Consider the following 25,936-nt stretch of genomic DNA (forward strand, 5'->3'; position numbering starts at 1 on the left):
GAATTAACAGAAAGATACAAAAAGAAACATCTTTCTGTTTCAGCGGCTAAGCAATGTTGTTGATAAACATTGTCTGGCTTTTTTTTTGACAGTTCCAATTGGACTTCATTTACACTTACGCTGTCAACAGGGAAACCCTTCTGAGAGCTGAATGAGTCATCAGCTGTTAAGGACGCTCCTTAACAGTCAATAATTGACAGTTAAAAGAACCGAGCCTGAAAGTATCGGTTTCAGGTATCGGAGCATTTGCATGAGTACCGATGCTCGTGCAAATGCTTAGTATCGGCACCGGTACCGGTATCTGTATCTGTGCAAAGCTACTGCAAACATATTATGTGATATAAACATAATCAAAAAGAGTGCAATATAGAATTTTGCACTACTTCCCAAACATCAAAGTGCAAGCAATGAAGTAAAAGAATCTAAAAGTCCAATAAAAAAGAGAAAAAAGAAAAAAAAAATCAGTCCCAGGCAGAATCAGACAATTGTGCAATCAAATGGTGCAAGCTTAAAAGTGGCCGGCTCAGCTCCTGAAAGATGGGAAATATCCAAACACTGTGCAAACTCCACCACCAAGTAACACCATATAAACTTACCAGATCAGTATGACCTTTTTGTTACTAAAAGGTCAAAACGTGCTCAGAACAGCAAACGTCCTGTAGATCTTCTTGAATGTACTCATCAACAGGTAAGAAGTACCATAACTATGTTAGGGGACACTTCAAAGGAACTCCACAATCATATATCCATCCAGGTATTAACATATCAAAGGAAAATAACAGAGAGCTCCTCATAGTGTATACCAGTTAAAACTGTTCTTTAATAAAAAGTAGGAACACTCACATGTATGGATGTAAAAAAAGCGCTTGTAAACAAACTCTGACAGGTAACAACAAAATGGCCTCCTGCTGACTTGCGGTTTGCGCAATGACATCACAGCAGGCTCCTCCCTACGCATTTCATCACACCTGATGTCTTTTGGTGCCCCCTAACATGGTTAAGGTACTTCTTACCTGTTGATGACTACATTTAAGAAGATCTACAGGACGCTTGCTGTTCTGAGCGTGTTTTAATTTTTCTATAATAAAAAGGTCATACTGATCTGGTAAGTGTATTAGGTGTTACTTGGTGGAGGAGTCTGCACAGTGTTTTGATATCCTCAGCTTTCAGGAGCTAAGCTGGTCACAGAATTGTTTGACAAGAGAATGAGGCCCCACAGTTGGCATGGAGCCCTGGCCTGTCAGCGTGTTATGCCAGTAATGCCATTTGTAAATATAGCGGTACCTCCAAAGTGGCCTCTAAAATTACACAGGTTCTTTCCCCAAGCAGTGCAGAGGCAGTCAGGCACACAGCAACAGTCCATCCACTCTGGCTCAGTAATTAGGCTAGGAGTTGACTTTTTAGAAGTTTATTTGCCTAGTAAAAGTCTGGAGGGGGTTTAGGGTGATGCACGATACTTCAAAAAGAAATATATTGCTAGTAGAGGACACCTTTTACTAAGTGGCTGCATCACTAGTATAAGTAGACTTAAATAGTCCACGGTTCACGGCTGGGGACCATGAAACTGAATAAGCACAAAGGTGGACTTGAACAGACCATGGTTCACCGCTGGCGACCATGAATCAGCTTTTGTGGAGATAAAGAGGCTTTACTCACAGGTTCCCTGCACACAATTAGTCCACTGGTATGGGCTCAGCAAGGTAGTCCAGTATTCTGTCCAAAGGGCTCCCAGGGGCTGGCAGCCATCCTCCTCTCAGCTCCCAGATCCATCCCCACAGGGAGAAAAAGACCATCTTCTCTGGGCTCCAGACTGCTTACCTGCATCCCAGCTACCAGCTGGACTCACCCCTTCAGGGATTGGCTAGGCCCTGCTCAATAATCAGGATGGTCATCTGAATTCTCCATCCCTAAGCTCTAGAAACTTTTTCTAGAGGCAGGGGGAAGCAATTCAACTCCCAGCCTGTGAAGCCCTGAACAGACCAGACCAAACTATTACTGTTTTTCTAGTTAGAGCAGGAGCCACTAAATTTGCCTAGCAGCCTAACTAGGAGGGCTCTACAGAAAATTGCAAAAATCAAGGCATGCCTCTGCACATTTCACCTTTGCAATTCTGTCTCCATGGATAATGACAGATTTAATATATAGCTTGCATCAGATATAGTTTTTTGGACATTTAGCCTCAGTGCAGGGGATCCTGGCATTTTTTTGTGCAGATGGAAAGCACACTGCTTCCTGTAGAACTCTATGAAACGCAGACAGCTGGTGCGGATGGACAGTGCACTGAATGGTACTTATGTTTAGGGCAGTATGCGTACAGGGAAAAATGCCCAGGATGCAGACTACTTGCTTTCCAGGCATTAGTTCCAGGGCTCATATTGCTCTGAACATAAGTACTGCTCCTTGCACCATCCAGGTGCAGCAGCTGTCAGGTTTTAAATGCCCAGTAGGCATGAGGCCAAAGGCTCCATGCATGTCACTGATAGGGCACATAGAAAACAATTGTTTTCTATGTGCTACGTTCACATCACAATACTAATTCGATTTGCTGTGGAAAATGCGGAGAGATGCAGCATGTTTGGATGGCACTGCATGTCACCACGTGTCCTTGCTGCTGTGGAGAGACATGAATAAAGTGTCACAATGTGACACTTCAAATGTGACACTGTTTAGAGGTAGCACCCTCCTCCATGTAGGCTGCTAGGTAAATTTAGTATTTGGCTCCATTGTAGTAAATGGAGCAGTGATTGATTGTGTTGGTCTGTTCAGGGTGTTTCTGAGCTGAGAGTTTGATTACTACCCCCTGCCTCTGAAAGAAGTTTCCAGACCATAAGGCTGGGAGATTCAACTGATCAGTTGAATATATATCATGTCTCAGCCAATCCTTGGAGGGAGTCCAGAAGGTGGTTGTGGAAGTGATAAATTTGCAGGAGGCCTGAACAGATGGTTCTTTTTCCCTCAAGGGAGGGTTCCAGTCTCCTGTGGGCCTCTGTCCCTGGGAGATAGCCAGAGAGGACAAGACATTGCAATCTAGGCCTCAGTAGATGCTGGGCTGAGGGCCTGTAGAAGATTGATTGAGGATTACATTTGCGCTGCACTGAAGTCCTGGTCTGGAGAATCTAGTTAACCTCCCTCACTGAGGATCTACCTGTGGATGCTGGGTGGCAGACCTGTGAGTAAAGACCTTCCTGTTGACAGCGAGCAAGGTGCAGTGTGGTGGGTGGTAAACACACAGAGTCCAAGTTAGGCAATAGTAATGTAGCACTACACCCGTAGGGGTTGCAGATGACTGCACTACCCGTTCCTGCACAGCCAGGCAATAAGCATGTTCCACTTTTATCTAGACACAAGGAACAGTCTTTGAGCTTGTTTTTTGTTGTTTATTAGGGGTAACAACTTGGATGGGTAATAGGAATTATGGGATGCCCAACTTGAATGCAACAAAACCAGGGACAACTTCCTTCCTATGCACACACTCCAGAACTGTCCTTCTGAACACTGACAGTCTCTGATGATCAAAGTTACAAAGCTCCTTAAGGACTAGGAACTCTCAGGCCCTTAGAAAGTAGCACAAAGTGTTGTAGGCTGCATTCCAGAGTATCTCCAACCCCACTGTAGACACTGATCTCAGCTCTACCTGCTTGCTCCTTCACCAGCCTACCCGGTTGCTCCGAAGATCTCTCAGGACGCAGGACAAGGGAAAGGAAAGATTAAGCACAATGCTGCCTTCCAGAAAGGCTTGTTACATGGGTCAGTCTCTCCCCTTGTGTGTTCCTAGGTGTGCTGATGTACTCGTACCATCCTTGCTCCAGCTGCTTCTTAGGCAATATTCCTTTCAAACCACACTGCTGTCAGGATCCTACTACTTTGTACGACTTTGCCACAACTTTGGCATTAACAAATGAAAACATACATGGTGTGAGGCTTGTGCTTACAGCTTGTGCTAACAAAGTCATACTGAAATCGTGTCTATATTATTCAGGTACGATTTCCATGCTACTTGAGGGTTTAACATTGAGGTCTATGGAGTACAACTCGCATGGAAGTTGGACCAAAGTAGTGCAGGGACTACTTTGAAGTCGGCACGACTTAAAGTCGTGCCAATATGAATGGTAGTCATTGAAAATCATGGAGAATGACTTGTCATACGATTTTGCAGTACAAAATCGTGGGACAAGTCGTATAAGTGTGAAAGGGGCCTAATGCCGCGTACACACGGTCGGACTTTGCGGAAGACTTTGCCCGGCGGACTTTTCGACGGACTTTACGACGGACTTTCTGAATGAACAGACTTGCCTACACACAATCCACCAAAGTCCGTCGAATTTGTACGTGATGGCGTACGACCGGACTAAAACAAGGAAGTTCATAGCCAGTAGCCAATAGCTGCCCTAGCGTCGGTTTTTGTCCGTCGGACTAGCATACAGACGAGCGGACTTTTCGACTGGACTCGAGTCCGTCGGATAGATTTAAAACATGTTTCAAATCTAAGTCCGTCCAACTTTTGAGAAAACAAAGTCCGCTGGAGCCCACACACGATCGAATTGTCCGACGAAATCCCGTCCGCCGGGCAAAGTCTGCCGTAAAGTCCGCTCGTGTGTACGCGGCATTAGGCTCCCTGCACACAGGATGTTTCTTTCCTCCCTTGGATGCCTATGCTTCAGAGGAGGAAAAAGCTGCATCAAAAAAGCACCTTCAGCTGCGTTTTGCAAACAGGCTTAGGCGCATTTAAGGATGTGTAGCACTTAGGCGTTCATTATCAATATAAATTTATTCTGGCCATTGGAATGAATGAACACCCAAGAGCCTGACACACCTAGCGATAAAGGGGGTGGGGCCGGGTCAGCACTCCGTGTCTGAATGGATACACAGACTTTTCATATAAGGACACTTACCTGTTCAGGGAACCCACGATGTCGGCACCCCAAGCTGATCTGTCCATCAGCTCCGGGTGCAGGCGCCAGCATTTTCACTAAGGGAATCACGCCTGTTTCCTGCTGCGCATTCTGAATGGTCCCACTGTCTTCTGGGACCTGTTTGCCTCCCAGAAGGCAGCGGAGGGCGGGGAGAGCAGGGGCCGGATGTTTTCATTGTGTAGCGATCTTATACAGAAGTGGGAGTGTGTACCTGGTTTTGACAGGTATCTGCTCCCCCCGAAAGTTGCCAAATGTGGCAGCCGGGGGGGGGGGAAGCAAACAAGCGGAGCTTCCCCTTTTGGGTTATGATCTGAGCTTAGATGCCCTCCACCAGCATCACAAACAAGTCACATGCTTACATTTCTCTGCTCTGCAGCCTACTTGACACCACTAGACTTCTTGCACGTACTCACTGCTGGGTCCTTCTCCTTCTATCCATATACACTGCCCTGAAAAAGTATTCATACCCCTTGAAATTTTCCACATTTTGTCATGTTACAACCAAAAACCTAAATGTATTTTATTGGCATTTTATGTGATAGACCAACACAAAATGGTACATAATTGTGAAGTGGAAGTAAAATAGTAAATGCTTTTCACATTTTTGTCAATACAAAGTACTTTGTCAATACTTTGTAGACTTACCTTCTGCTGCAGTTACAGCTGCAAGTCTTTTTGGGGATGTCTCTACCAGCTTTGCACATCTAGAGTGAAATTTTTGTCCATTCTTCTTTGCAAAAATCTCTGTCAGATTGGATGGAGAGCGTCTGTGAACAGCAATTTTCAAGTCTTGCCACAGATTCTCAATTGGATTTAGGTCTGGACTTTGACTGGGCCATTCTAACATATGAATATGCTTTGATCTAAACCATTCCATTGTAGCTCTGGCTGTATGTTTAGGGTTGTTATCCTGCTGCAAGGTGAACCTCCTCCCCAGTCTCAAGTTTTTTGCAGACTCTAACAGGTTTTCTTCTAAGATTGTGCTGTATTTGGCTCCATCCATCTTCCCATCAACTCTGACCAGCTTCCCTGTCTCTGCTGAAGAAAAGTATCCCCACAACATGCTGCTGCCACCACCATGTTTCACGGTGGGGATGGTGTGTTCAGGGTGATGTGCAGTGTTAGTTTTCCCCCACACATAGCGTTTTGCTTTTAGGCCAAAAAGTTCAATTTTGGTCTCATCTGACCAGAGCACCTTCTTCCACATGTTTGCTGTGTCCTCCACATGGCTTCTCGCAAACTGCGAAAAGAGCAGTTTGCTAGGCCGGAGTTTGGGCCTATCCCGGGGCACATCTGGCTGCTAGGCTATCTGAGGGGGCTATCCAGAAGCAAGAGGGCAGTGCGGGGTTGGGATTGCAGCATACAGTCCAACCAGAAGTGACGGTTCTGCCGGCCAGAGAACCTGTTGTGGTAGAGCGGAAGCTGTCGCCACTAAGGGACTTCCACCTTGTTACCAGGGACCACAGTGAGTAGCTGAAGCTAGTACCGGAGCAGAATTCTCCAGGGATGGTGAAGAATCGGGAAACTTCAGCAGGAATCAAGCAAGGGACCCAGTCAGCGGAGGTGACGTTTGCAGAGCAGCCTTGTGTGTCAAGCCAGGGACCGAGCAGGCCAGTGGGGTGAAGCTTGAGAGGTATTTGAAGTGCCAAGCTAGGGACCCAGCAGAGAAGCGGGGGTGACGCTTGAGAAAGATACTACAGTGAAGATTGGAGGAGCTCAAGGCATTCAGTGGCAGTGAATTATCTAGTCTATTGAGAGAGACCGGGAGCTCAGTGGGCTCAAGAACTACAAGAAGTGATTGTAGTGGAAGTGAAGGAACTGTTAAAGACTGTTGCCATAGGAGACAGCATTCCTACACATGCAGATGTGGCGTCTTGCTGGATGCCTTTCCCTGCATGGTTGTCCTCCTGTAGAGTCTGCTAATTGACATTGCAACGTCCTAAGGGTGTCCTGGCCCTAACCCTCTCTCCCAAAGTTCTGTTAAGAGAAATAAAATTTCTTTGCATTCAAGAAGTGTCTGGCGCCCATGAATCTACCTTACATTACATCCACTTTGCCTTGCAACCTACCATATACAGAAGGATGGCAGCTATCTCTTGCCCTGGAGGTTCTCATTAGACTGAAGGAGGCCTGGGACCTTGCTACACTTCTTTTTCTAGGTATCGCTGTTTTGGGATTTTAGGATTAATAAGGAGGTAGCTTTAAAATCTCCTCATGTTGTGGTCTCCAAAGTGTGGCCCATGGGCCAAATGCGGCCCTTTGCTTGCCTTTATCAGGCCCTTGGGCAATTATTTCTCCCACTGATACGAGGCACTGACACCAATGATGGGGCAGTATTCCTCCCACCGACACCAATGATGGGGCACTATTCCTCCCACAGACACCAATAATGGGGCACTATTTCTCCCACGGATACCAATGACTGAGCACTATTCCTCCCACTGGCACCAAGGATATGGCACTTATCCTTCCACCGACACCAACGGTGGGACACTATTCCTTCCACAAACACCAATGATGGGCCACTCTTCCTCTCACTGACACCAACGATGGGGCACTATACCTCCCACTGATACCAACAATAGGTTTTTATTCTTTCCACAAACACCAAAGACGGGGCACTATTCCTTCCACTAACTAATGATGGGGTGCTTTTCCTTCCACTAACACAAATGATGGGGCACTATTCCTTCTACAAACACCAATGATGGGGCACTATTCCTTCTACAAACACCAATGATGGGGCACTATTCCTTCTACTAACACTAATGACGGGGCACTATTCCTTCCACTAACACCAATGATGGGGCACTATTCCTTCTACAAACACCAATGATGGGGCACTATTTCTTCCACTAACACCAATGATGGGGCACTATTCCTTCCACTAACACTAATGATGGGGCACTATTCTTTCCACTAATACCGACACTATTCCTTCCACAACACCAATGATGGGGCACTACTGTATTCTTCCCAATAACACCAACGATGGACCACTATCCCTTCCACTTACACCAATGATGGGGCACTATTACTTACACCAATGATGGGGCCCTATTCCTTCTACTAACACCAATGATGGGGCACTATTCCTTCCACTAACACCAATGATGGGGCACTATTCCTTCCACTAACACTAATGATGGGGCACTATTCCTTTCACTAATTCCAAAGATTGGACACTATTCCTTCCACAAACACCAATGATGGGGCCCTATTGCTTCCACTAACACCAGTGATGGGGCACTATTCCTTCCACTAGCACTATTGATAAGGCACTATTCCTTCTGTTAACACCAATGATGGGGCCCTATTCCTTTCACTAACACCAATGATGAGGCACTATGCCTTGCACTAACACCAATGATAGGGCACAATCCCTTCAATTAACACCAGAGATGGGGCATTGTTTACTGCCACTCACCCTTGGGCATGTTCTACTCCTAGTGATGGAAGTCTGGCCCCCCTAAACTCTAAAAGACAGTAAACTGTCGCTTTGTTTTAAAAGATTGGAGACCCCTGGTTTATACTACAAATGTATTTTATACCCTAGACTAGTCACTCGACATAACAATTAAAGGACCAGACAGTAGTTCCAAGTACTAGAATGTTTGTTATTCAACCCTGAAAAAAAGGTGCACAAATCTCCCAAACACTTATGGTGTTCGATTACAACAAAGGTTGGAATCCTCTTGATTTTTGTACTGTCTGTATCTTCTCGGGATATAGACATTGCCCCTCTTGCAACAGGGAGATACTCGCAAGGTTGTCCTTTTTTACATGTAAGAAATACATGAGAGGCTTGTGTACCTTGTAGGACGACCAACTTTACTACAGTACAGCCTGCACCCTCAAGATTTGTGTTTCTCTTCTAAAATTTAGAGTGTCAAGCAGGGCCAAAACTGGGGGGGGGGCAAGTGCCCCAGGCGCTGCATTGTGATTGTAACAGCTGGTGGACAGAGTGGGCGATTAGTACGGCCAGTGGGGGAAATTACTGGAACTGATCTTCTATGTGGCTCTCCCTGCAGCCGCTGAAAGCTGGCATCTCCTCCTCCTTTTCACTGGCTGTTAGCTGCTGCAGGGAGAGCCACATAGAAGATCAGTTCCAGTAATTTCCCCCACTGGCCGTACTGACCACCCGCTCTGTTCACATGCGATTCCCCCTGCTGCCTGGGCCCCCACTGTGTTCCCCTTGCCATGTATCTGTCATGCAATGTGCTCTTTCCTACCTCCGCAGCACTGCTGGCTTCCTCCTGCTTTCGGGGACAGGGGATATTCAGATGGAGAGTGGGGGAAGGGGGTGGGGGGTGGTAAATATATCATACTTACCAGCCTCTTCCATTCTTTAAAGCAGGGGTCTCCATACTTTCTATACAAAGGACAGTTTACTGTCCTTCAGACTTTAGGGGGGCTGCACTGTGACTATTCAGTGGGAGTAAATAATGCATCTTTGATACTGGGGGGGAAATAGTGCCCTGTCCTTGGTGTCAATGGGAGAAATAGTGCCCCATTGTTGACGTCAGTAGCAGAAATTTCGCCCCATTGTTGGTGTCAGTGGGAGGGAAAGTGGCCCCAAGGGCCAGAAAAGGATGAGCAAAGGGTCACGTCCGGCCCCCCCGGGCCCCAGTTTAGAGGCCACCGCTTTAAAGGATAGGTTCACCTTTTGGAACAAGTTACATTTCCCATCCGTATTTATACAGTGGAGAAAATAATTATTTGATGCCCTGCAGATTTTGTAAGTTTGCCCACTTACAAAGAAATGAAGGGTCTATAATTTGTATCATAGGTGTATTTTAAATGATGAATGTGAGAAAATCCTGGACTGCCGCACTCAAAATAATAGTTGCCTTTATGGGTAAAAACAACAAAAATACATGCCACAGCAAGAAGGGAAGCTGACGCGTTTCACACTATAACAAGTGCTTAATCATAGCTTATAAATAATTTGTATTTTAAATGATAAAGACAGAACATCAACCAAAAATCCAGAAAAAAACACATGATACAAATGTTATAAATTGAGTTGCGGTTCAGTGAGTAAAATTAGTATTTGATCCCCTACCAAGCAGCAATAATTCTGTCTCCCACAGACTGGCTACAGCATGTCAAAAGAACAAAAAAGGGAGGCCTACTAAGTGCAATATGTTTAATAAAACAATTTATTAATAGTATAATTAGCCAAATGGCTACTCACATGACAGTTGTGGGAAACGAGCATTGGTATATCTCAGTATGGGGTATGTGGTCACTCTGTGGTCTGGGGATGGATCCTCAGTATGGTACCAGTTAGCTGAGCTGATCCTGGATAAGAAGAGGAGATCCAGAAATTGGAGCCAGCCGGCCTGCGTGTAGCTGGGCAGGAACGAGCGTATGCGCCGGTCTGTGTGGATCTCTGTCGGCCTGTGTGTTGCTCGTCGGCGGCGTGCGTGTCAGCCTGGAACACACACAGTGCAATGCGGAACCGGAAGGGGCGTCAGGGCGTGTCAGATGACGCGTTTCAAAGCTTCCGCTTTTTTCCTCAGATCTGATTGGTAGTAGGGGCTGTCAATGTTTTATAGGCTCTAAGTGGTAAAAATGCAGCGCTAACCAATAAACACAAATGCGTAGGGCTTTTTTTTGGCTTATCGCTTCCCATGTTGTCCAGCTTTTTATCTTTGTGATCATTTTTATCCTTTGTATGCTGGTTTTTAGAAATAAAATACCACTTTTTTCATCTACACTATGTGGAAGCATTTTCTTTCTCCACATACTACTTTGCTGTGAGTGGCTCCGGGGTCCTGTCGATTTTACCATCCAGATCCAGATTGACGTACCCAGGAATGGAGGTCCATTTGGAGGTTCCCCATCCCTTCCCTGGATTCCATCCGGGAGGTCTTGGACCCTGTGTAGCTCCATACACCAGCCATTTGTGGCACCATGCCTGTATGACTCTATGTCGCTGACATTGGAGTCCACCGGTTCCGGTAAGGGCACACACATTTTTCTTCACTGTTGATGATGCAATATCTTTGATGTCCTCCATATCAGACAGTGTCCCACACTCTTCATTAACTCGTGTTGGATGATCATTTTTTGGTTGGACTATACTCTATACACTTTTTGCACTGTTTTATTTTATACATTCCCAGTGCTTATCAGTGTTGGGTCAACCACCCATATAGTTCTTTTGTATGCATTGGGCACTTTGTATATTTTGATTTGTTTCTTAATCATCATCATCACTCATATCAATATATTTGTGTTTATTGGTTAGCGCTGCATTTTTACCACTTAGATCCATTTATGTTTGTCACATTGTATGTAGCCGCTTGTTTTGTTCATCACTGGGGTTTAGAGCAGTAATATTTACATTCCACAATCTTATATACACTCCCGGGACGGAGCTCAGCAAAAACGTAACGCTCATTGCTATTGCATAAAAGTCACAAAATTTCCTGCATACACTAGATTACTGTCAGCAATGTTGTTAAATGTTAAAACTCTTATGGACATACACATAAACATGCATATCGTCAAGGATACCAACAAATCGGAATATGTAAATATATATATATTGGAGAAACAGAAATAAAAATGTGATTAAAATTAGAGTGAAAATAATAATCTAATACAAGTAATAAAGGTCATTAGGAATTCATGAAATGGTAAATACAATATTTGTCTAGTAAAGTATAAATTCATGATATTCATCATAATATTGAATTTATACTTTACTAGATATTTATTGTTGTTTTGTCTTGCCTTCCAGAGTCTGCTTCACTCTCAAGGGAGCTGTCACCAGTGCCATTGTTTTTTTATTGTTTTCAGGATTTCTTGTCTCAAGGACTTCTTGTTTTAATCGGGACTTTGCCCCTTTTGAGGCTGATAGACTTTATTGTAGATTGCATTTTATTTTGTACATAGCTCCTTGCTTAATACATGTCCCTTTATACATTGTTTTTTCCATAATGCAGTGCTTGTACTTGTCTTTGCGCCATTTTTTCCTTTTTATTCGTGGCTGCAGTAAGTGCTCATGTGGTACACAGATTAGTCCTGTCAATTTAAGAAGGTGCTCCTAATGACAATTCATTATGTGTATAAAAGACACCTGTCCACAGATCTTTCTTCCATTCAAACCTCACCATCATGGGCAAGACCAAAGAGCTGTCAAAAGACATCAGGGACAAGATTCTAGACCTGCACAAGGCTGGAATGGGCTACAAGACCATCAGCAAGAAGCTGGGTGAGAAGGAGACAACTGTTGGAGCGATTATTCACAAAAGGAAGAAATACATAATAACCATCAATCGCCCTCAGGTCTGGAGCTCCATGCAAGATTTTGCCTCATGGGGTAAGGATGATCATGAGAAAAGTGAGGGATCAACCCAGAACTACACAGGAGGAGCTTGTGAATGATCTCAAGGCAGTTGGGACCACAGTCACCAAACAAACCATTGGTAACACAATACACCTCCATGATTAGAAATCCTGCAGCACCCGCAAGGTCCCCCTCCTCAAGAAGGCACATGTACAGGCCTGTCTGAAGTTTGCCAATGAACATCTAAACGATTCCGAGATGTATTGGGAGAAAGTGCTGTGGTCAGATGAGACCAAAATTGAGCTCTTTGCCATTAACTCGAATCGCCGTGTTTGGAGGAAGAAAAATGCTGACTATGAGCCTAAGAACACCATCCCTACAGTCAAGCACAGAGGTGGAAACATTATGCTTTGGGCTTGTTTGTCTGCTAAAGTTACAGGCCAACTTTGCCACATTGAGAGCCAATGGACGGGCCATACATTGTAAAATCTTGGATGAGAACCAGTGGCGGCTGGTGGGTTTTTCATTTGGGGGTGCGGCAAACAACCCCCCCGGGCGGCCAACGGCATGGCACAAATGCAACCCCCCCAGTGGCTCGGCACTACCACCCCCTTGGGCGGCTGGCGGTCCGGAACTTACCCGATCTATGTGGCAGGCTGTGGTGTCCTCCAGCACAGTCCTTGCAAGCGGTGGGGTGTAGGAAGCGGCTCCGGTGTCCGCTCCTCCAGCGGCTTCCTCCACCGCGTGTCTCCTCTCTCTTCCGCCTAAACGCTAGCCATCCAATAGGATCATCTGACGCTTTGGCCAATCGGGAAACAGATCTCACAACCTGTTTAGTGTGGAACTTTAGTGTGAAAATAGCAAAAGTTCATTATTGTCACGTAACTGGGTGGGCTTGGAGCGCAATGCTCTGCGCTCTGAGCCCACCCTTTTTTGAAGCCTATTAGAGCCTCTGGCTCTAATCAGGTGCTTAAAAAAACCCACCCCACATTGGAATCCATAGTCCAGTGCCCTGATATGTAGATCAGGGGGCCAGATGCATGGATAGGGGAGGGGGCACCCGTGCTCCCTCTATGGACGCGCCGCCACTGATGAGAACCTTCTTCCCTCAGCCAGAACACAGAAGATGGGTCATGGATGGGTCTTCCAGCATGACAATGACCCAAAGCATACTGCCAGGGCAACACAGGAATGGCTCAGGAAGCAGATTAAGGTCATGGGGTGGTCTAGCCAGTCTCCAGACTTTAATCCTATAGAAAATTTATGGAGGGAGCTGAAACTTCGAGTTGTCAAGCGAAAGCCAAGAAACCTTAAGGATTTAGAGAAGATCTGTAAAGAAAAGTGGACCAAAATCCCTCCTGAGATGTGTGCAAACCTGGTCACCAACTACAAGAAACGTCTTACATCTATGCTTGCCAACAAGGGTTTCTCCACCAAGTACTAAGTCATGTTTTAGTTGGGGATCAATAACATATTTTACTTACTGAACTGCAACTTAATGGTTGATATTCTGTCTCTATCATTTAAAATACACTTATGATAAAAATGATAGACCCTTTATTTCCTTGTAAGTGGGCAAACTTACAAAATCTGCAGGGGATCAAATCATTATTTTCCCCACTTATTTGTATATGTATGTGTATGTAATAATACATACCTTAGATTGTAAGCTTCTTGAGGGCAGGGACTGATGTGAATGTATAATTATATATGTTAAGTGCAGCATAAACTGACGGCGCTATTTAAGTACCTGTAATAAATAAATAAAATATATAATATATGTTCTAGCAGCTGCAGCCATTCCACCACCCCCAGTGACAGCGAGGCGGGCGGGTGGGCTTATCAGCCCGCCTGCCCGGCCACGTCATTCATTCACAGTCCTCTGTGAATGTAAAACTACAAGTCCCTACAGCCTTTGCGGCTGTCGGTTTGAAGTTCTCAACGAACTACCACAGATCTGTTGAGCGCAGTGGTAGTTCATTCATTCTTGCTGTCAGTGAGTATCTGCTTGCCCGTATGAGGTAGGAGCAAACATATGCACTGATAGGTCTGCAGGAGATCAGCCATCTGCTGATCACTACTGCAATGCTTTACAGGCTCCCAGAACAAAAAAAAACAAAAAATGCACATTTATTTACCAGCAAAAAAATGCGCATTTTTATTTTTTTTTTAAAAGGCAAACTTATTCTTTAACCACTTCAGCCCCGGAAGATTTTACCCCCTTCCTGACCAGAGCACTTTTTACGATTCAGCACTGCGTCGCTTTAACTGACAATTATGCGGCCGTGCACCAAAACAAAATTGACGTCCTTTTTTTCCCCACAAATAGAGCTTTCTTTTGGTGGTATTTGATCACCTCTGCGGTTTTTATTTTTTGCGCTATAAACAAAAAAATAGCGACAATTTTGAAAAAAAAAAACGCAATATTTTTTACTTTTTGCTATAATAAATATCCCCGAAAAATATATGAAAAAACAAAATTTTTCCTCAGTTTAGGCCGATATGTATTTTTATCATGGCTGTGACATTATGGCGGACACATCGGACACTTTTGACACTATTTTGGGACTGCTGTCAGTTATACAGTGATCGGTGCTAGAAAAATGCACTGATTACTGTGTAAATGACACTGGCAGGGAAGGGGTTAACACTAGGGGGCGATCAAGGGGTTAAGGGGTTAAGTGTGTCCTAGGGAGTGATTCTAACTGTGGGGGGGGGTGGACTACCACTGACATGACAGCGATCATTGCTCCCGATGACAGGGAGCAGTAATCTCTGTCATGTCACAAGGCAGAACGGGGAAATGCCTTGTTTACATAGAGATCTCCCCGTTCTGCGGCTCCGTGACATGATCGCGGGACAGCAGCGGACATCGAGTCCGTGGGACTCGCGGGCATGGTCACGCTAGCCCCGCCAATTAAAGGGGACATACAGGTACGCCCATTTGCCCACTTGTCAGGAAGTGGTTAATGAGCAAAGTGAGTGATCAGTACCGATTACCCACTGTGTTCACTATGTTTACTATGCTTCAGTTTGTGAACGAACAGGAAGCCTCGGAGCGTTTCCTAGTCATTCATCTCCAGTGCAGCTGAGGCTGCAGAGAAAGGAATAGGAGAATCTATATCCCAAAAGTCCCAATCTATGTCCGAAAAATGTGAAAGACCTCTGATATCTCACCAAAGACACTGTGAATTTGTTTTTAAAAATTTTTAAAAATAATAAACAGTGTTAAAAAAGAGTATTAAAAAAATAATACGGGGAAAAGAGGGTCAGTGTATACAGGAGGGCAGTGTGTAGAGAGGGTGGGACAGTGTGTACAGGAGGTGAATTTAATTTGGGATTCCTCCCTGGTTGTGTTTACTTGTTGTGCAGACTAAAAAAGCCATGCCCAATTTGTGGTATAATTTAGCCACACCCACTTTTTGCAATGGCGTGTGCAGCACTCCGCAGGTCACCATCTCCTGGGCTGGTAGGGGCTCCAGTGCATTACTTTGCCCAATGGCCCATGCTGCTGTTAATATGGCACTGACCAGAGGTGGGGTTTGAAATTGCTTCATATAGTCAGTGGCAGATTAGAAGGGGCACTGCTGCCGCCGCAAAAAGTACAAAAAGCAACAAAAAACCCCCATCTGGTGCAGGCCTTTAACCACTTGCCGACCAGCCGCCATCATTATACTGCTGCAGGTCGGAACGATCCCGGGACCCGTCGTAGCTATACGTTGGTCCCTTTAAGCGGGATAGCGCGCACGCTGCATAGCGGGGGGTGTCGATGCTCATGACCGTCAGTCACTGTGACCGCCGGCCACGAGCAATCGCGGGCACGAGAGGCAGAACAGGGACGTGTGTGTGTAAACACACACATCCCAGTTCTGTGAGGAGAAGAGAGAGAGATCGTGAGTTACTACGAGCTGGGAACCATGATCTCTCATCTCCTATAGTCAGTCCCATCACCCACAGTTAGAACACACAGTCAGGGAACACAGTTAACCCCTTGATCGCCCCCTAGTATTTAACTCCTTCCCTTCCAGTGACATTTACACAGTAATCAGTGCATTTTATAGCACTGATCACTGTATATATGCCAATGGTCCCAAAAATGTGTCAAAAGTGTCCGATGTGTTCACCATAATGTCGCAGTCCCGATAAAAATCGCAGATCGCCGCCATTACTAGTAAAAAAAAATAATTAAAAAAATGCCATAAACCTATCCCCTATTTTGTAGATGCTATAACGTTTGCGCAAACCAATCAATATACGCTTTTTGCCATCTCTTGTATCATGTCTGCAGTCTCTGACCATCTCTTGTATCATGTCTGCAGTCTCTGACCATCTCTTGTATCATGTCTGCAGTCTCTGGTCATCTCCTGTAATATGTCTGCAGTCTCTGACCATCTCCTGTACTATGTCTGCAGTCTCTGGCCATCTCTTGTATCATGTTTGCAGTCTCTGACCATCTTTTGGATCAGATCCGCAGTCTCTAAACATCTCTTGTATAATTTCTGCAGTCTCTGATCATCTCTTGTATCATGTTTGCAGTCTCTGACCATCTCTTGGATCAGATCCGCAGTCTCTAAACATCTCTTGTATAATTTCTGCAGCCTCTGACCATCTCTTGTATCATGTCCGCAATCTCTGACCATCTCTTGGATAATGTCCACAGTCTCTAACCATCTCTTGTATCATTTCTGCAGCCTCTGACCATCTCTTGTATCATATCCACAGTCTATGACCATCTCTTGGATCATATCCGCAGTCTCTGACCATCTCTTGTATCATATCCACAGTCTCTGACCATCTCTTGTATCATGTCCACAGTCTCTGACCATCTCTTGTATCATATCCACAGTCTCTGACCATCTCTTGGATCATGTCCTCAGTCTCTAACCATCTCTTGTATCATTTCTGCAGTCTCTGACCATCCCTTGTATCATATCCACAGTCTCTGACCATCTCTTGGATCATATCCGCAGTCTCTGACCATCTCTTGGATCATTTCTGCAGTCTCTGACCATCTCTTTTATCATGTCCGCAGTCTCTGACCATCTCTTGTATCATGTCTGCAGTCTCTGACCATCTCTAGGAGCATGTCTGCAGTCTCTGACCATCTCTTGTATTATTTTTGCAGTCTCTGACCCTCTCTTGTATCATGTCTGCAGTCTCTGACTATCTCTTGTATCATGTCTGCAGTCTCCGACCATCTCTTGTATTATGTCTGCAGTTTCTGACCATCCCTGTATTATATCCACAGTCTCTGACCATCTTCTGTATCATGCTCACAGTCTTACTATATCATGTTGTGAGTATGCTGTCCCTGACACTGAATATCCACTACTACATTTTATGTGTGGTGTTAGTGGCCACTTTTGAGCCCCTCCATATCAAGAAAGTTGACCACCACTGCCCTAAAAACTGTCACAAATGTAAAGTAAATCTATTTTTTTTTTATTTGCTTGAGTGTCACCATTATTATATTTCACCACTAGGCTGTGCTGTTGCACCTTTAGTGGCCTTGTCCTCTCTTGCTGCTTATCTCATTGTCGATATGTAAAAAAGCCAGGGGGTGAACATGGGTGGGTTAAGCTGGATTACAATGAATATTTTCAACGAGCTAATCAACTAATGTCATGGCAACAAACAATTAAAGTCATTTCTTGTTGACTAGGAGTTGAATGCTTCTATCTATTACCTATAATTCCTCGAATAATAATAAAAAAAACAACAGGTTTTACATAACATGTCAACAACGGGCAGCAGGAGAAGGGCTTATAGGGGAGGCGATGCCACAGGGAACCTACAGACTGGAGATTCGGAATGTCTCTGCGTTTTAGGACAGCTCCCAAGATACATCACTAGCAGTAAATATATTCTTAGCAGAGCAAAACAGCGATATAATTATCATTGGGAACGAACGGAAAGTGGGTAGTCTCTGCTCATGTTTATTTCATGTTGTGTTAGTGGGAATATTCACACGTCTAAATTAGTTTAAAGAGCGAGCGCGGCTTTAAACGAAACTAACTTATCCCATCCAACCGTAATGGCAGACCTTAGACCTTAGATACCGGCTAATATACTTTGTTACTGCCACATCGTGTCTTGAAGAAATGCAGAAATGTCTGTCCTCAAATCCAAATAGCTTACACCAGGGCTTTTTTTCTCAGAGAATAGGTGCAGGAACTCCCCCCTTCTGAGTCCCGCCCCCTACCCACCTCCAAGCACCTTCCTTTGATTCCACCCCCTACCCACCTCCAAGCACCTTCCTTTGATTCCACCCCCTACCCACCTCCAAGCACCTTCCTTTGATTCCACCCCCTACCCACCTCCAACCACCTTCCTTTGATTCCACCCCCTACCCACCTCCAAGCACCTTCCTTTGATTCCACCCCCTACCCACCTCCAAGCACCTTCTTTTAATTCCGCCCCCTACCCACCTCCAAGCACCTTCCTTTGATTCCGCCCCCTACCCACCTCCAAGCACTTTTCCTTGATTCCACCCCCTACCCACCTCCAAGCACCTTCCTTTGATTCCTCCCCCTACTCACCTCCAAGCACCTTCCTTTGATTCCACCCCCTACCCACCTCCAAGCACCTTCCTTTGATTCTGCCCCCTACCCACCTCCAAGCACCTTCCTTTGATTCCGCCCCCTACCCACCTCCAAGCACCTTCCTTTGATACCACCCCCTACCCACTTCTAAGCACCTTCCTTTGATTCCACCCCCTACCCACCTCCAAGCACCTTCCTTTGATTCCACCCCCTACCCACCTCCAAGCACCTTCCTTTGATTCCACCCCCTACCCACCTCCAACCACCTTCCTTTGATTCCACCCCCTACCCACCTCCAAGCACCTTCCTTTGATTCCACCCCCTACCCACCTCCAAGCACCTTCTTTTAATTCCGCCCCCTACCCACCTCCAAGCACCTTCCTTTGATTCCGCCCCCTACCCACCTCCAAGCACTTTTCCTTGATTCCACCCCCTACCCACCTCCAAGCACCTTCCTTTGATTCCTCCCCCTACTCACCTCCAAGCACCTTCCTTTGATTCCACCCCCTACCCACCTCCAAGCACCTTCCTTTGATTCTGCCCCCTACCCACCTCCAAGCACCTTCCTTTGATTCCGCCCCCTACCCACCTCCAAGCACCTTCCTTTGATACCACCCCCTACCCACCTCTAAGCACCTTCCTTTGATTCCACCCCCTACCCACCTCCAAGCACCTTCCTTTGATTCCACCCCCTACCCACCTCCAAGCACCTTCCTTTGATTCCACCCCCTACCCACCTCCAAGCACCTTCCTTTGATTCCGCCCCTACCCACCTCCAAGCACCTTCCTTTGATTCTGCCCCCTACCCACCTCCAAGCACCTTCCTTTGATTCCACCCCTACCCACCTCCAAGCACCTTCCTTTGATTCCACCCCTTACCCACCTACAAGAACCTTCCTTTGATACCATCCCCTACCCACCTCCAAACATCTCCCTTTGATACCACCCCCTACCCATCTCCAAGCACCTTCCTTTGATTCCACCCCCTACCCACCTCCAAGCACCTTCCTTTGATTCCACCCCCTACCCACCTCCAAGCACCTTTCTTTGATTCCACCCCCTACCCACCTCCAAGCACCTTCCTTTGATTCCACCCCCTACCCACCTCCCAGTACTGCCCCAAATATCATTTGCTAAATAATTTGTATGGAATTTGTTCTTGTCTAATAACAAGAAAATCAGTAAAAATAGATGCACTGGAGCCAGCAACAATAGACCCCACCCCAGTAATAATAGATCCTCCCAAGCAACAATAGATTCCCCTCCCACCAATAATGGACCCCACCGCAGAAACAATAGATCCCTCACCCAACAATAGACTCCCCCAGCAACAATGGACCCCACCCCAAAAACAATAGGTTCCCCTCCCAGCAACAATAGATCCCTCACACAACAATAGACTCCCCCTGCAACAATGGATCCCACCCCAACTACAATAGGTTCCCCTCCCAGCAAAAATAGATCCCTCACCCAACAATAGACTCACGCAGCAACAATGGTCCCCACCCCAGTAACAATAGCTCCACCCCCAAGCAACAATAGACCCCACCCCATCAACAATAGTTCTCCACACAACACTAGACCCCCCCCCCCACAGAAACAATGGACCATCCACAACAAAATACCACCCTCAGCAACAAAAGATCCACCCCAGCAACATTAGACCCCACCCCCCAGCAGCATCAACAGATCTCCCAGCGGTCAGCATTAATAGACCCTCCAGCAGCCAGCAACATTAGACCTCTCCCTCAACAGTAGATCCCTACAAGCACCATAAGACACCCCCCCAGCAAAAACAAATCCCCACAAGCAATAATAGACCCTCACATAAAAACAGATCCCCACCAGTGACCATAAATCCCACCAGCAGACACCCTCCAGCACATCCCTTGCTATTACATACATTTGGTGCTGGAGGTGCCAGAACTGTGTTCCCCCACATTCCCGCTGAAAAAAATCCCTGGCTTACACACACACATATACAGTAAAACATTGCTTTGAGAGTAACTTGGTTTGAGAGCGTTTTGCAAGACAAGCAACATTTTTTAATACATTTTGACTTGATATACAAGCAATGTCTTGATATACAAGTAGCGTCATGTCACAACTGAGTATAAAAGAGAAGAAGGCGCCTCTAAGTGTAGCAATATGGTTACATTTAACCACTTGCCAGCCAGCTCACGCCCATATACGTCGGCAGAATGGCACCTCTGTGCGAACCGCTGTACCTGTACGGCGGCTCCTTTAACGGCTAGCCAACCAGCCACCGCAGTTATACTGTGGCAGGTTGGTACGGCTGCGCAAATCGCTGTAGGTATACGTCGCTCCTTTAAGATAATCTAGCAGGCACGCGAACCACGTGTCCCCGGAGCCGATGCGTGTGCCCAGCGGGTGCGAGTGACAGAGCAGGAACGTGGATCTGTGTGTGTAAAACACACAGATCCACGTCCTGTCAGGGGAGTAGAGACAGATCTTGTGTTCCTATTTATATAAGAACACTGATTGGTCTCCTCCCCTAGTCAATCCCCCCCCCCCCCCCACAGTTAGAACACACCTAGGGAACACAAGAAAAACAGAAATGGAAAGCGCTCACACCTAGTGCATTACCAAAGATAATTTAATAATAAAAATGTTTTATATAAAAGTGGGTACTCACAAAATGCAACTGACAAAAGGCCATAAAAACAATGCATGGACATGCACAGAACACGGGGTACAGCTAACGTGTTTCGGGGGCGCACCCCCTTCCTCAGAGCTAGGCTTACACAGATCCACGTCCTGTCAGGGGAGTAGAGACAGATCTTGTGTTCCTAGTATATAGGAACACTGATCGGTTTCCTCCCCTAGTCAGTCCCATCCCCCCCGACAGTCAGAATACACCTAGGGAACACAGTTAACCCCTTCATCGCCCCCTAGTGTTAACCCCTTCCCTGCCTGTGACATTTATACAGTAATCAGTGGCTATTTTTAGCTCTGATTGCTTTATAAATGTGAATGGTCCCAAAATAGTGTCAAAAGTGTCCGAATTGTCCGCCACAATGCCGCAGTCCTGATAAAAATCACAGATCGCCGCCATTACTAGAAAAAAAAAAACTAATAATAAAAATGCCATAAATCTATCCCCTATTTTGTAGACACTATAACTTTTGCGCAAACCAATCAATATACGCTTATTGTGATTTTTTTTTTTTACCAAAAATATGTAGAAGAATACATATCGGCCTAAACTGAGGAAGAAATAAAAAAAAAAAAAAATGGGGGGGGGGGGGGGAGGGATATTTATTACAGCAAAAAATAAAAAATATTGTTTTTTTTTTAAAAATCGACAGTCTTTTTTTGTTTATAGCGCAAAAAATAAAAACCACTGAGGTGATCAAATCCCACCAAAAGAAAATTCTACAGTGCCTTGCAAAAGTATTCACCCCCCTTGGCATTTTTCGTGTTTTGTTGCCTCACAACCTGGAATTAACATGGATTGTTTGAGGATTTGCATCATTTAATTTGCAGAACATGACCACAACTTTGAAGATTTTTTTTTTTTTATTGTGAAGCAAACAACAAGTAGGACAAAATAACAGAAAAAGTCAATGTGCATAAGTATTCACCCCCCTAAAGTCAATACTTTGTAGAGCCACCTTTTGCGGCTATCACAGCTCCAAGTCACTTTGGATAAGTCTCTATGAGCTTGTCACATCTTACCACTGGGATTTTTGCCCATTCCTCCTTGCAAAACTGCTCCAGCTCCTTCAAGTTGGATGGTTTGTGCTTGTGAACAGCAATCTTTAAGTCTGACCACAAATTTTCTATTGGATTGAGGTCTGGGCTTTGACTAGGCCATTCCAACACATTTACATGTTTCCCCTTAAACCACTCAAGTGTTGCTTTAGCAGTGTGTTTGGGGTCATTGACCTGCTGGAAGGTGAACCTCCGTCCTAGCCTCAAATCACACACGGAGTGGTACAATGTTTGCTCAAGAATATCCCTGTATTTAGCACCACTCATCTTTCCCTCAACTCTGACCAGTTTCCCAGTCCCGACTGTTGAAAAACATCCCCACAGCATGATGCCACCACCACCATGTTTCACTGTTGGGAAGGTGTTCTTTGGGTGATGTGATGTGTTGGGTTTGCTCCAGACATAGTGTTTTCTTTGATGGCCAAAAAGTTACATTTTAGTCTCATTAGACCAGAGCACCTTCCTCCATACATTTTGGGAGTCTCCCACATGCCTTTTCGCAAACTCAAAATGTGCCATTTTGTGTTTTGCTGAAAGTAATGGCTTTCTTCTGGCCACTCTGCCATAAAGCCCAACTCTATGGAGCGTACGGCCTATTGTCATCCCATGTAGTACTCCAGTCTGTACTCCAGATACTCCAGTCCCTGCTGTGGAACTCTGCAGCTCCTCCAGGGTTACCTTAGGTCTATGTGTTGCCAACCTGATTAATGCCCTCCTTGCCCGGTCCATGAGTTTTGGTGTGCGGCTGTCTCTTGGCAGGTTTGCTGTTGTACCATGTTCTTTCCATTTGGTTATGATAGATTTGATGGTACTCCTAGGGATCATCAAAGATTTGGATATTTTTTTATAACCTAACCCTGACTTCTCAACAACATTGTCCCTTACTTGTTTGGAGAGTTCCTTGGTCTTCATGGCAGTGTTTGGTTAGTGGTGCCTCTTGCTTAGGTGTTGCAGCCTCTGGGGCCTTTCAAAAGAAAAGGTGTGTATATGTAATGACAGATCATGTGACACTTGGATTGCACACAGGTGGACATCATTTCATTAATTATGTGACTTCTGAAGGTAATTGGTTGCACCAGAGCTTTTTATGGGCTTCATAACAAAAGGGATGAATACATACGCACATGCCAATTATCTGTTTTTAATTTCTGAAAAATAGTTTTATGTATATATTTTTCTAATTTTACTTCACCAACTTAGACTATTGTGTTCTGATCCATCACATATAATTCAGATTAAAAAAAACATTGAACTAAAGGCTGTTGTGTAACAAAATAGGTAAAAATCCAAAAGGGTGAATACTTTTGCAACGCACTGTATTTGTGGGAAAAAAAGGACGTCAATTTTTTTTTGGGTACAACGTCGCACGACTGCGCAATTGTCAGTAAAAGTGACGCAGTGCCGTATCGCAAAAAATGGCCTGGTCAGGAAGGGGGTAAATCCTTCCAGGGCTGAAGTCGTTAATGAAGGTACAACATTTAGCAACATATTGCTACACTTAGAGGCGCCTCTCTTCTCTTTTTATACTCTGTAGCTCCTGCTGGAGTTTGCTTCTAATCCCCTTGTGGAGGCTTCCATTTGTGGATAGACATTTTAAGGTTACACAACCTTGCTATAATCTTTTTATATGGACTGAATAAATGGTTGTGGAACAAATCATTTGAGTTTCCATTAATTCTTATGGGGAAATTTGTTTTGATATATGGGTGCTTTGGATTACAAGCATGTTTCTGGAACGAATTATGCTCGTAATACAAGGTTTACTGTAATATATATATATATATATATATATATATATATATATATATATGTGTGTATATATATATATATATATATATATATATATGTGTGTGTGTGTGTGTGTGTGTGTGTGTGTGTGTGTGTATATATATATATATATATATATATATATATATATATATATATATATATATATGTCTGTGTCACAATTGCAAAGTTTTGGTGGCCTATAAATAGGATGTATTGCATCACAGCAAGAGAGTCCTGCATGGGAAAGCAGAGGAGAGAGTTACCATCGCGAAGCTGAGTGGTCCACATCGCCACCTCTTCCAGGGAGCTGGTCTGTTTCTCAATGGAGTCTTTTTTATGGGAAGGGAGTGAGATCAGGAGCCATGATGTTAGGCACAGGACAGGAGTATCTTGTGTGAGGTCTACCCCTTATGGGGATTCAGTGGGAGAGCCTCATGCAGGCATAATAGCCAGCTCCTGGCTACATTCTCCCCCCACTTGAATTCTTTGGTCCCCCAAATTGCTGTGAGTACCTGTGCTGGGACGGACTTTGCCCTTAGTGTAGGAGAGCTTTCTGGGGACAGATAGGACAGAGTTGATGATGTCACTGCTACTTTTACAAGGTAATATCTGGGTTGGCAAAGTCATTTGGAGCACACACAGTGTTGTTATTGTGGAATATATTTAAATTAAATGTTTTTTGCCTCGGAGTTCAGCTTTAATGGGTAACACTTCTGGCAGCACTGGGGACCTTGGTTTGATGCATGATCTGCATGGAGCGTACATGTTCTCCCTGTGCTTGCACAGGTTTTCTCCCACGCTCTAAAGACATGCTGGTAGATAAATTGGCCCTAGTATGTGCATGTATGCATGTGAGATAGGGACCTTAGATTGTAAGCTCCTCGGAGGCAGGGACTGAGGTCAATTTTCAGTGTTGTATAAATGCCTGTAATTTATAAATAAGTCAAGATCTGGTTTTAGGGGATATTTTCCTGCATTGCAGATAGACTGCAGTACATTTTCTTGTGAATGGCATGAGTAGCTTGTTTCAGAAAGGTAAGGTCTGAATGGTCCTTTAACCACATACCGACCACCCGCCGCAGATGTACTGCGGCAAGGTGGCTCGGCTGTGCAAATCACCATACCGGTACGACGATTCGCGCACTAGCCTTCGTGGCTAGCCACTCAGCCTCCCGCGATCGTTCCCCCACAGAGATAGAACAGCATACCTCCCAACATTTTGAGCTGGGAATGAAGGACACTTGCTAGCAAATGTATGTAGGCATAGGACATGCCCCCTGCCACACCCCCTTAAAGGAGAATTAACCAAAAAAAGGTTAATTAAATCCAGAAGGGACTTTTTTTTAGCACTACTATTCCTTTATATTGACTTTTAAAATTTACAAATGCAGCAATTTATAATTTGGGTGAAAGGTTTAGCACTGGAAAACACTTTTTGAAGGATAAAAGGTGCATTTTATATACAACTATATAGATCAGACCAAAATGAGGGACAAATGGGGGGGAAAGAGGGTCAGAGGGACATTGCTCCAAATCAGGGACAGTCCTTCGAAATCAGGGACAGTTGGGAGCTATGAGAACAGGGATCTGCCGAAGTAAACAAAGAAAATCTCCGTTCTGTCAGGGGATGACACTGAGATCGGTCTTCCTGCTAAGCAGGAAGTGAGATCTGTGTG

The sequence above is a fragment of the Aquarana catesbeiana genome, linkage group LG05, assembly GCF_042186555.1.
Source record: "Aquarana catesbeiana isolate 2022-GZ linkage group LG05, ASM4218655v1, whole genome shotgun sequence".
Lineage (NCBI taxonomy): Eukaryota > Metazoa > Chordata > Amphibia > Anura > Ranidae > Aquarana > Aquarana catesbeiana.